We start from the raw sequence: 13,002 nt of genomic DNA on the forward strand, positions 1-13,002 counted from the left end.
CACACTCAGTCTCTGTTTTCTCCAGATAGCAGCCTATATCTGTAAAACTTAGAGGAAATTTCTTGCTTAGCCTATATTAAATATATCACAATTTTAGGTTTCTAATTTGGCAAGGAAAGTGCCTTGCAGCAGAGAAAGTGATAAAACTAACTTTAACAATATAAAAATACCAATTTTCAAGTATAGTATTTATCATTTGCATAATGTGTTATGTGTAAGACAAGGTTTGGCCATGGTGGTTTAAGATGATAATGTTTTCATATTTGAACAAGTTATAAAGTTGTCTTTCAGTAAGAAGGCAATGATTAAGGCAATGAGAAACTGAATGCAAAGGAAAATACTAAATCCCTCTAAAATTCATGTGCCCAACACCATAAATTAGAATCTCGCCTTGATACCTTCTGTGATACGTTACAACTTTAATTATTTTTAGTTTCTCTGGAGCATTATTACAAAGGGCTGGCTCATCATAGTATCTATTACTTCATCCTAGAATACAGGTACAAAAAAAAAAAAAGAATTATAACTCCTTGACTGGTTGCCGACTTGATAATAAAATGAATGCATGAAAAGTAGCCCAAGGAAGAATATTTTATTAGATCAATTAATATTGTAGAGGAGTTTTGTTCCTGGGTTAATCATTAGTATGAACTCTTAGCTCATAGTTAAGGTTTGGGGCTAGTCATAAAAGTGACTTGGAAAGGACACCTCTGTCTTTATTCTCTATCAAGGACTCTCACTCAGATTTATTCAATGTGGTATCTGAAGATTTTTCAAATGACGCATTTTCCAAAGGAATTTGAAGAAGGGTGTTGAGTTACTTTTCAAGGGTGTTTCACTCATTTTCATTAGAATTTTTTTTGCAGATGAAGAAAACATGAGAACAGCTAGGTACTCTCTAAGTTATTGCTCATATTTTTAAAAAATAAGATATAATGCAGATTTAGCTTAATGTAAATGCAACCTCGATAGTGCCCCCTATGATCCCTCACTTTTAAAAAAAGAGTGTTAACTTTGGGTGTTATTATGTAGTTTGTACTGTCTCTTCCGGTGTCAAGTCCTATCTACCGGATGGTGGAACTTGATTAATGACAATAGGACTGGTAGGTCTGTGTTCCAGACCACCCAATGAACCATGCCCCTATCTTTTGGATGCCTACAAAAATATGAGATATCTGGTAGACCAGATATCCATTCCCTCTTCTTTTAGCCTGGCCAACCTTTCAGAGAAAGGGTCCTTACAATGTCACAAGTGACTTAAAATATTAAAGTGACAAATATTATCGGTCTTACTAAGTGTTTCAGACTGTGATGTCACATGTTATTGGTACTTGGATTCAATGTTGTGTATTGTGACAAGTTATTTAAAAATTAAGAAGAAGAGAAAATATTAGAATTCATTGTATAAGAACAGTGTAAGTGTTTTGAGAAAGGTTTTTTTGTTTTGTTTTGTTTTTGCATTTGTATAATATACTACAGGCTCGGTGCATGAATTCGTGCACTGGTGGAGTCCAGTTGGCCCACCCCAGAGGGGGCTGATCAGGGGCAGGGTTGGCCAGGGCGAGGGGCTGTGGTTGTTCTGGTCATTCTGCCATTCAGTCACTGAGCTTTTATTATATAGGATTAGTCAGCTCAGACAGCCATAACAAAATATCATAAATTTGTGTGGCTTAAACAACAAAAATGTATTTTTTCTCACAATTCTAGGGGTTGGAATTTGGGGTCAGGGTACCAGCATAGCATCATCCCATACACCAGAAAGTGGTGGATCAATTGCCCGTCAGGGCACATGCCCAGGTTGCAAATTCAATACCCAGTCCAGTGAGTGCAGGAAACAACGGAATAATGTTTCTCTCTCCCCCTTCTTCTCTCTGAAATCAATTAAAATGAGTGATAAATAGTGTTCTATAAATATGGTTTTAATGGGAAAGACATTAGTGATCTATGAAGTGAAAAACTCGTTATAATACATTTACAGCATGACCCCATTTAAAAAAAATTTATTGATTTCAGAGTAAGGGAGAGGGAGAGATAGAAACATCAATGATGAGAATCATTGATCAGCTGCCTCCTTAGGATCAAACTCAAAACCTGACTGGGAATCATATCATGACCTCCTGGTTCATAGATCGATGCTCAACCACTGAGCCCCATTTTTATCAATACCAGGCACATGAGGTACATCGGCAAGATCTCACCCATAGACAAAGGTCTGAAATTGCCCAAACTCTTGCAGCTAGGTTTCTGGATATGAATTCGTTTCTGCCGGTTGGATGCGCTTGCACAATATTTTGAAGGCAGAAGTGGGGCAGAGGCATCATCCCGCAGTTTGGGCTGCTTGATGCTGGTGATCATGTTTGCAGAGATGTGGAGGTTTTCTGCAGCAGAATCCAGGCTGTGCGCAGGCAGTTGTGGCAGAGGCAGTGCCCAGTGACCATTTTTGTGGGAGCTGGAGGGCACTTGTGGGGCAGCAGTTTCCCTGGGTTACTGCTATGCCAGAGTGTCCTAGAATTCAGTTGTGGCTGAGAAGGCACCTCCTCCCACTGGTCAGGGAGTCTTTCCTGGCGGGCAGGCCTAATACCCACTCCTCCAGCTTTCCCATGATTTCCCAAGCACTAATTCCCTGTGCTAAATTCTTTCCTGCCTAAAATAGCAAAGATCCAAAAACATTTTGGATCCTCTACTTTCAAAGAAAACAATGCTGCACAGGGTCAGGTCTGAGAAGTGGGTGAGGTGTTGCAGAAGGCTCCCTTCTTTGAGTCTTAGCTTCCTCTTCTGTAGAACAGAGACCAAAGATTATCTCTTCATAGTTACTGAAGACCATGGCAGCTGTGTTTCCCAAAGATGGCCACAACATTTCCCATCTCTCCTGTGGCCTTGCCACTCTCCACCATGTCCTCTCTCTTGAAGGGGGACTGACTTCTGACACACTGGTAGCCAGTACATGGTTGCCCACAGAATTCCAAGGCCAAGGTGGAGAAGGCGCAGGGGCTGCAGCCCGAACCACTCTGGCAGGGTTTCCAGCTCCCCCGCTCAGGGCTCTGGCTGGCATAGGGCCTTGCCCTCCTGGCTCGCTTCCCCTCTGGTGGGTGGCCCAGCACCTCGCTGCACACCATGGCCCACCTGACAGTGCTGCTGGGCCCAGCAGGTGGGACAGGGTAAGAGTTCAGGTTGGGCCTCGTGCCTCCTGGCTCCTGTGTGCCACTGCCCCCTATTACTGCTGCTGCTCCAACTAGGGCCAGATGCCCAGGTGCTGTGCACAGCCCGTGGGGACTGCTGTGGCCACCAGGAAAGCCTCCCCACCACATTTCTGACTCCGGTGACCTGATCTTGGGTCAACTTCCGCCAAAGGAGAGCTACCGGAGACCGTGCACCTCCAAGGTCCCCAGACCCCAAATTTCTGCCAGCCAAGGCAGTTGGCCAGCTGGCCCCACCCTGATTGGGGTGTTGGGGGGTGATCCTGCCCGGATCAGGCTGGTAACCTGCCGCAGTGCATGTCATAGCCACCGGTCATTCTGGTCGTTCTGCTGTAATGGTCGCTGGGTTTTTACTAGTATATATATATAGATGTATCTTACTATGGGTTTGTACTGGATTGTATAGTGTTCCCTCAAAATTCATGTCCACCCAGAACCTGTAAATGTGACCTTATTTGAAAATAAAGCATTTGCAGATGTGATGAAGGAAAGGTGATGCTTAGGGTGAGTCCAAAATTCAATAGTTCTGGTGTCCTTATAGGAAGAGGGGAATTTTGACAGACACACAAGAAAGAAGGACATGAGGCAGAGATGAGAATGGCATAGTCATACACAAAGGAACACCAAGGATTGCCAGCAATTCTGGCAATAATTCTGGCACCTTGGTTTTGGACTTTTAGTGAGAGAATAAATTTATGTTGTATGAAGCCACCCACTTTGTAATACTTTGTTATGGCATCTATGTAAAACTAATACTACTTTTAACAAAAATTTAAAGTCTCTGGAATTGGTAAATTGGGACTTCTCTTATAGTGCAAAAGAAGTCCCCTAATGTCCTCAGAAAAGAGGAAGGCTCCTTTCTGTCTTTCCCTGCCTCCCCTGACTTTAGTTACACTGCTGTGCATGAGATAAATTCCTTCTTAAATCTTTCCATCCTATCACCTCATTTCATCCCAAGGTAGAGTGATCAGTCTTCAATTAAAGCCTAAGATGTAATTCTCTCAGGATGTAAGATTCTCTTTCTTCTATAGTAGGAGATCTTGTTGGTGCTCAAGAAACAGTTGTGAAAAGAACAGATGAGGTTTCTGATCTTTTGGGATATATGGGGATAAATAAATCTTTTTCATGCTTTAACATTACAACTTCTGGATTTTAGAATAGATGTAAAGAGCCTTGATGCCAAGAGATGTTCATATTTTATTCAGAGATAATCATATTTCAGTAGTGGCCCAATTTGAAATTGAGTGGACCTCAGCCTCCTCAGTGATGGTAGGCACAAAATCAATATACTTTTATAACCTGGGTCACAATTAGGACTTATAAACCATTCTGATTGGATATGCTCTTTTAATTGATTGAAACATTATGAAAGAAATATTTCAGTTCTTGCTGATTATAAAAATTATTAAATATGTAAAGTTAATTTCTTTCACAGGAGAATTTCTATCTTTATCAATTACATTTTCCTCCCCAAAGATCTTTCATGAAATCATTAATAGTTCTAGCTTGATCTTTTGTAACTGTTGATTACTATTCCAAAATAGAAACGTAGCTTGATATATTTAAACATAGATTCAGGTTGTTTAAAATTCTATAATATTAAAAATGATTCTACAATAATATAAACTATACTGCAGTCAACACCCTTGTGTATATATCTTTATACACAAATGTTCAGAATTTTAGTGTGCTGCAGTAGGATTATTGAGCAAAAGTCAGTAGATTTGAAATTTTGATGGATGGTGATAAAATGCCCTCCAACTTATAGACTGACCAACAATATGTGAGAATGCTTATTTTCTCACAACCCCAAACTGAATATCATTAAATGTTTTTAATTTTTGCTATTCTAGTGAATGATAAATAATTTATCATTATTGTTTAAACTGTTTCTCTGATTATCAATAAAGTTTAATTTCATTTTATGTATTAATTAATATTCAGATATTAAATGGCCATTGTGCCAAACCGGTTTGGCTCAGTGGATAGAGCGTCGGCCTGTGGACTGAAAGGTCCCAGGTTCGATTCCGGTCAAGGGCATGTACCTTGGTTGCGGGCACATCCCCAGTAGGAGGTGTGCAGGAGGCGGCTGGTCGATGTTTCTGTCTCATCGATGTTTCTAACTCTCTATCCCTCTCCCTTCCTCTCTGTAAAAAATCAATAAAATATATTTTAAAAAAATAAATAAATAAAAAATAAATAAATGGCCATTGTATTTTCCCCTGTGCTACAAACATATATTTAATTAAATATTTACTTTCTACTCTTAGTTGAAAAAATAATTATATACTGCTTATGGGTATTAAATTTTGTGATGAGTACTGCATATGTTTTCTTTTAGTCAATTGTGTCTTTTAACTCTATTTATGATCTATCCTAGTCATATACTTTTGTTGTCAACATTTATTCACACTTTACTTTTTGGCATTAGGATTTCCTACCTTTATTTATTAGCATTTGTTTGCTTTTTAGTATGAAGGGAGTAGCCGATATTCTTGTCTGTGGTTATTGAGTAGTTCAGCTGTTCTACCTATTTGTAATGCCTTGCAGATGATCTATAAATTTCCATGTGTGCATAGGTTCCTTTGTGTGCTCACTATTATATTATTCTAATCTATTTGTCTAACTCTGGATCAGTGAGATGCTGTTTTAATTATAGCTTATTGCTAGTATTCTTATTTGGTAGGTAAAAATTTTTGTCTTTGTTATTCTTAATTTTCTTAGTTAGCTTTTTGTATTTATTTTTCTGTAAAAAATCTTAGAATCAGCTTGTTTGGTTTAAAAAATGTCATTGGTGATAAATTTAAGGGATATATTAATTTGGGGAAATGAATATCTAGGTCTTTCCATTTATTAAAAATTTCCTTTATGGGTTTAAATAATACATTTTTTATTTTTCTCACACGAAACTTTAAAAATCTTGTTGGACTTATTTGATTTATTTGTGGAATTTTACAATTCTACTATGAAATAGATTTTTTCTTTTGCTGTTGTTTTTGGTAGGTAGCTGGGTGCTGAAATATTCATTTTTCTATGTGGAGCATCCTATTGAATACATTACAGTAATAGTCCTATTCTACATAGATGTTAGATGCTTTTGTGTGAGACTCTCTTACCATTCTCTTTTACTAGCTTCTTAATCCCAGTGATTGTGGAGAGAAGGAGATTTAATTTTTTAAAAAATTTATATTTATTAATAAGTTTAAATTGTAAAATGTAGCTTGAATCATGAGGCCAAAATGAACTCTCCAATTTCTCTTTCTGAATGATAACAGCTTTAGAGTTATAGACCTCTCCTTTAAAAAAAATAAAATGGTATTGGGAGAATGTCTTAAAGGGCAATGGACAGCAGTAGGAGGAAGAAGAAACACACTGTGCCTGAAAGGTGGCACAAAGGACTGGGCTGGTGCCAGAAAGTGCAGCACAGATTTGAATATCCTGTTGTCCTAAGTTTGGGGAGAGAGTGAATGGGGAGAATTCCATGTGGGGTAGGTTTGGAGACGTTGGGGCCTTTGTGTGACAATGTGGCCCTGTTGTGGAATGACCATCTAAGCCTTCCGACATCACACCTCCTCTCTCTTGTTTGATAAGGCTTTTTCTCCATGGTTTGTAGAAAGACCCTGTTAGTGTCTTGTCAGAGGAGTTTCCATTTCAAGAGGAAATTAAGTTTCCTCGGGGGTTCCTTTCCCATCATTGCTCGTTATCTCCAGGCCTGCACTGAGAATCCAATTCTAGTATGTGTTGGAGACCAATTAGGAAGTCCAACATGGAGAGAGAAGGCCCACACAACAGAGGCTTCAAGATTTCCCTCATTTCCCTTGTCTTTCTTCTCCCCTCCCTCCATTATTTATGTGTTTGTTTGTGGAGGTTAATTATAAATTTGGGTCTAAGGATAGCTGATTATTGAAACAATTGCAAAAGAAGTAGGGGGAAAAGTCATTGTTCAGGGATTCTTAACTTAGAGCTGAATCTGATAAAATATAATAATTTGAATTTTTTTGTGTGTAGAGATGTGTAGAAGGAGTATGTTTGGGGATCTATATCACCAAGTTACACTAAGTTTATTAGGAGCTTTTAAATTTTTTATTACTGAAAGAGTTTATGTGGATATTGGAACAGTACCTAGAATATAGTGGGTAGTCAAAAAATACTCGTTAAAGGAATAAAACACACTGGGGAAGTAGTGAGAGCAATTGCAAGATAATTGAATTTTAAAAGTGTTTGGCTGATTAACACCCAAGTCTCCCTTCTTTGGGGGTAAGTACCCATATTATGTGAGTCTTGGTGAAAGGTTGTACATGTCTCTAATTTTTTTCCATTTTGGTCTTAGAAATTCACTTTTTCATCAATAAAATTTACTCATTTGAAATGATTTCCTGTCTTCAGAAAATTGTTTAATTTCTGCTCTAATTCATATTTTAATTCTTATTTTGTTTACTTTGGGTTTAATTTGTTCTTCTTATTCTAGATTCCTTAGGTGGAAGGTTAGATTATTCAATTTAAGTATGGATTTTGTAAATATATATATATTCAATGCTATAAATTACCCCATAAGCACTGCTTTCACTGCATCTCACATTTTTTTTTTTTTTTAAATCAGGTATAGATTAGGGTCATATTGTCAAAGACTTTGTACATCAAGTCAAGGAGGTTAGATTTTAGGCCGTGGGCATTTGAGACCTAACAAGAGGTTTGATACAGTTCGCTTTGGTTTTCCAGGTCATTCTGCCTGCAGTGTGGGGCCTGGTCTAGAGGGTGGTATAAGGTCCACTTTAGAAGTGGAGACAAAGCGTCACATAAAGGGGCTGCTTTTTGTTTTATTTATTTATTTATTTATTTAATCACAAATAAAACGGTCTGTGGTCAAAGATGACAAACTCAACATTGCTATTTGGGGTTGCTTACCAAAGAAAATTGCAGGTGACACCCAAAGCACAGCTGTTCTCATGTCCCTACCCTGTTCTCTAAGTTTCAGAGGTATCTAACTGTGCCTTCCCCTCAACCCTCACAAAATGTTGGACCTGGATTTCAGACTCATTGTTGGAAGTACATTTGTAACTGGCCAATTTTATTAGTTTTAATGGTATTCACAAATCACAGAGTGTTATAATTAGAAGGGAATTTATAGAAAGTGATAACCTGGGGGTCTTGGGAATCCTAGGCAGTGTGTGAAAGTAATGCCAGAGATCAGTTCTAGTTTCAGCATTTCCAAAACTTAACATATGCTTACATTTTTAGTCATTCACAGTCTCAATCCCACAAATTTTGATAAGTTGTGTCTTCATTTTAATTTAGTATATTTGAAATTTCTTTTGAGATTTATTTTTGACCTGTGTATTATTATTTTTCTGAATTTTTCATCATCATTATTTTTAAATATATTTTTATTGACTTCAGAGAGGAAGGGAGAGAGAGGGAGAGATGGAAACATCAGTGATGAGAGAGAATCACTGATTGGCTGCCTCCTGCACACAACCCACTGGGGATTGAGCCTGCAACCTGAGCATGTGCCCTTGATTGGAATCAAACCTGGGACCCTTCAGTCCGCAGGCCAATGCTCTATCTACAGAGCCGAAGCAGTTAGGGCATCATTATTATTATTTTTTATTGAATTTATTGGGGTGACACTTGCTCACAAAACCATACAGGTTTCAAGTGTACAACTCAATCACATGTCATCTGCACACTGCATTGTGCACCCATCGCCCCAAGCCAAGTCTCTTTTTGAACCCAGACCCATGTATTATTATTGTTTAATCTCTGTGTATTTTGGAACGTTCCAATTATATTTCTGTTATAGATCTGTAGTTTGATCTCACTGTGGTCTGAGAACAGACATTGGATGATTTCTTTTTTATTTTTATATTTCAAATTTGCTACTGCTTGTTATATGGCTCACAAGGTGGTCTATCTCTGTGGATGTTCCACGTGAGCCTGAGAAGAATGTGTATTCTGCCTTTGTTGGATGAAGTAGTTTATAGATGTCAATTATACCCAGTTGATTGATGGTGTTGTTGAGTTGCACTGTGTCCTTACTGATTTTCTGCCTGCTGGATCTGTCCCATTCTAAGAGAGGAGTGTTGAAGTGTCCAACTATGATAGTGGATTCATCTATTTGTCTTTGCAGCTCTGTTAGTTTTTGCCTCACATACGGTAGTATGATGTTCTGTTGTTAGGCACATACATGTTAAGGATTGTTATGTCTTCTTGGAGAATTGACCACTTTATCATTATGTAATGGCTTTCTTTATCTTTGATAATTTTTCTTCGAAATCTGCTCTGTCAGAAATTAATATAGTGACTCCTGCTTTCTTTTGATTAGGGTTAGTATGGTATCTTTTTCTCCATTCCTTTACTTTGAATCTATATGTGCCTTTATATTTAAAGTGGGTTTCATACAGACAACATATAGGTTGTGTTTTTTAATCTACTCTGCATTAAGACCATTGATGTTCAAATTGATTATCGATGTAGTTGGATTAATATCCACCACATTACTCTTTTCTATTCGTTGTCCTTGTTCTGTTTCTGTTTTTGTCTTCTACTCTTTTTCTGCCTTTGTGGTTTTAATTGAGCATTTCATATTATTCCATTTTCTCTTCTTTCTTATCAATTGCACCTTTTTTCCCTTTTTGTGTGTGGTTGTCATAGAGTTTGCAATATACATTTACAACTAATCCAAGACCACGTTCAAATAACTCTTTCCCCCTTCACGGGTTGTGTGAATTCTTTATAAAAACAAAAGTTTCTTCCTCCCTTCTGTTTCTTCCTGGACCAATATTTGTGTGTCTGATATTAATTTGCATAAATTCCTAGTCATTATTTTTCAAATATTTCTTCTGTTCCTTTATCTCTTTTATCGCACTTTAGTATTTCCATTTTGTGTATGTGATGCTTCTGTGATTGTCCCACAGTTCTTAGATATTCTGTTCCTATTTTTTAGTTTTTGCTCTTTTGCTTTTCAGTTTTTGGGATTCTATTGATATGTCTAGCTCAAAGATTCTTTCCTCAACCATGTCCAGTATACTAATAAGCCCATCAAAGACAGTCTTCTTTCGCCTTACAATGTTTCTTTTTCTTTTTCTTTTTTTTTTTATTTCTAGCATTTCTAGCATTTTATTTCTAGCATTTGGATCTTTCTTAGACTTTCCATCTCTCTGCTTACATTGCCCATATAGTCTGGTATGCTGTCAAGTTTACCTATTGGAGTCCTTAACATATTAATCATAGATGTTTTAAATTCCTGGCCTCATAATTCCTGCATTCCTGCTAAGTCTCATTTTGATTCTTGCTCTGGCTCTTCAAACTGTGGGTTTTTGTTTTTTTGCCTGAGGGTATGCCTCATTATTTTTTGTTGATAGTCAGACACGACGTACCAGGTGAAAGGAACTGCTGTAAGTAGGTCTTTACTAATGTGGTGGTAAAGTTTAGGGCAAGGTAAGCATTCTAAGTTCTGTTATTAGGTCTCAGTCTCAATTAGGTGAGACGCTGGGCTATGTACTGTATTTCATGTGTTTCTCATTTTCTTTCTCTCCCCTTAGTGGGCCAGGGTAACTAGCATGGGCTGGAGTTAGGGATTTTACTTTTCTCACGTGGAAGCCTAGAGCCAGCTGGAGATGGTTAAGAATTAGGCTCTAGTTAAATAGTTTCCCCTGAGTGCTGGCCTTGTTGAGATCAGGACCCTAAGAAGTATTTAAAAATAGCTCCATTTCTCCTTTCCCGGATGGAAGCTCACCGGAATTTTTCTCTGATATTTACTGTGGGAATATGGATGAGTCCTGGATGCAAATTTCTCAATATCATGAGCGTCCCCCATGACAAGGACCCCTAGGAGTTCTAACTCGCTGAGTTGTCTGCACGAGGCCCCCAGCTCCAGCTGACATTTTCTTGTTTGGCCCTGGCTGTTGCAAGGCGTTTAGGCGTGAAGTCTCTGCTTTGGTGAGTCTGGTTTCCTTTTATTAAAATTTTTTTTCCTGTATCCAGCATTGGGGGCAGCAGTTTGCCATGTCCTCCTCTCTCTTTTGAATCCAGGAAGAGTTGTTGAATTTTCAGTCTGCTCAACTTTTTATTTGTTAAGACAGCGTAGTGACTTTCAAGCTCATTACATGTGGAACCCTTACCAGGATGTCTTCCTTCCCTTTTGTTCTTTTCCTGTGCAACTATCTTAAGCTGGTCCAGTCTGCAAGGATTTCTACCTGTATTTTATAGGCCTTTTAGTTTCACTGCTGCTGGAACATTTCTCACAGTGTTATATTGAATGGTCATTTCTCCTAGCTAGGAGCGTTTTTGGAATGTTTAATTTTGACTGCTTAAATATTTTTAAGGTCTCTCAAAAACAGCGTGTCTATTATTTAGAGTCTATTGCTTAGAATCCTCTGTCCCCAGAAACTATAATTGAGCCTTCAATAAAGTGTAGAAGGCTAATTCACAAATCTCTCTACCTATTTCCTAGAACAGCTGATGCCATGCATTTCTCAATAAATTGAACATCTGTCGTTTTTGTTTCAAAAACAAACAGAAATGTGGAGAGGTACATAGAGCACAAAAGCTACAGTTATATTGAAAACACTAAACTTCTGTGAAAGCTCTATCCAGCGCAGGGTGCATAAACCAAGGTGAAGGGCCATACAAGGTGGGATTCTAATAGAGACATCCCTCATCAGAGCTGGGAACTCACAGGGTTGAAGCAGGAATAGTCGGCATTATGAGGCTTTGCAGCTGAAGGCTACATTGTCTGGGTTCAGGACAAGACCTTATTTTTCAAAAAGGTGTCGGAGTTTTAGTTCCAGACTTTGAAAACCTTCTGTTAAGCCAGTTAACTGAGTTTGTCTCTTTACTGGGTGACCTAATAAGGAATGAGATTCCCCAAAGCCATCAAATGGACAAAGATTTGTTGCTCTCCTTAATACAGTTACACAAAATAATAATAGAGTTACACAAAACAAGTTTGTAATTTAAAGAGAATATATATCAAAATCCAATAATGTTTTTGAATTTTTCACAATATTCAGTTGGTAAATAAAGGTTCGTTTTCATCTTAATTAGTGATATCAGTACAAAACATTTTTGAGTTATTTTGAAATAGTACTTTAATTTCGCTTGTTTATTTGGAAAATCACCAACTTACATTTAAAAAGCAGGAAGATGGGGGTAAGTGGGAGGTAATTAACCAAAGACTTTGTATGTATATATGCATAACCCATGGACAAGGACAGTTAGGCGGTGAAAGCCTGGGGCAGGCTGGAGGAGGTTAATGGGGGAAAGAGGGAGACAGACATAATACTTTCAACAATAAAGATTTTAAAAAAGGATTAGTTGTAATATTTCAAGGACTGAAATTAGAAATCTTTAGAAACTACCCAGTTTCCCTATTTATCTGCCTAAACCTGCTTTCTCTATTGACTAACTTCTTACACCTGATTTCTCCTTATAAATTCAGCTTCCACATGGTTTGGGCTTTCTGTGACTTTTTATTTTATTTCACTTCTTATTAAGGAAATTTTCAAACTCACATAAAGAGAATTGTATGGCAAACTCCCATTTATGATTGCCTTGCTTCAACAATTGTCAACTTTGCCACAACTTCTTTAGATATCCTATCCTCTTTTAATGTACTTGTGCATATCCATTTATTTATTTTCTGCATTATTTTTTAAAAAGCTATTCCCAGTTATCATGTAGGAATCAAACTTTTTCTTAAGATAATTGCCAGGTAATTAAGAATTCTTGAAAATGAATAGTAGTTCCTTAATATTATATCTAATACCCAACTCATATTTACATCACCCAGATTGTATCAGAGATT

Source organism: Myotis yumanensis, unplaced genomic scaffold (genome assembly GCF_028538775.1).
Source record: "Myotis yumanensis isolate MYYU_CA2020_CCGP unplaced genomic scaffold, mMyoYum1.0.hap1 SCAF_9, whole genome shotgun sequence".
Classification (NCBI taxonomy): Eukaryota; Metazoa; Chordata; class Mammalia; order Chiroptera; family Vespertilionidae; genus Myotis; species Myotis yumanensis.